This window comes from Hypanus sabinus, chromosome 25, assembly GCF_030144855.1.
Source record: "Hypanus sabinus isolate sHypSab1 chromosome 25, sHypSab1.hap1, whole genome shotgun sequence".
Taxonomy (NCBI): domain Eukaryota; kingdom Metazoa; phylum Chordata; class Chondrichthyes; order Myliobatiformes; family Dasyatidae; genus Hypanus; species Hypanus sabinus.
In genome coordinates this window covers 40,480,472-40,481,071 of record NC_082730.1, presented here as the reverse complement: position 1 = coordinate 40,481,071, position 600 = coordinate 40,480,472, and positions in this window count along the sequence as shown.

The following is a 600-nucleotide window of genomic DNA, read 5'->3' as shown; positions in this document are numbered from 1 at the left end:
CAGGAATCTTGTGCCTCTGTTTGGAGCTGAGGATGGAGAAGGAAGAGAATTGAAAGAAAATGGTGAATCCAGGGGAATTAAACTCAGCACTAGTGTGACAGGGAATAGTAGGACACTGTTACAATCAGTGCAAAGGGTGGATAAGGAATGGTAGAAGACCACCTTGGAGCAGTGGTGAATGCAAGAACTTTAAAAGTGATGTAGCTGGCCTGGAAAAGGCTGATGTGCAGAAAGAATGTGTCGAAGAGTGCAGCATAATACCCAATTAATCTACCCTGTCTTGAAACAGTAAACTAAGGGGAAAAGTATATTTTGTGCATAAACTATTCCTCATGGATAAAAACTTGAACAAGAAGCAATCACGTAATATATGGTAACAGGACAATACCTTATGTTCTTCAGGGACAATGGAAAACTACAATTTTTCATTGTAGAATTTAAATATTTGTAATTAACAACTACGAATAAAGAAGTTACCTTAAATGCAAAAGTTCAATTTGCAGTAATGTTTGAAAAGAAACGAGAAAACAAAACATGTTTTGGCATTAAAAGTTCAGACAGTTTGATAACGTCATCCTTAGTGCTGTGTGCAAAGGGGCA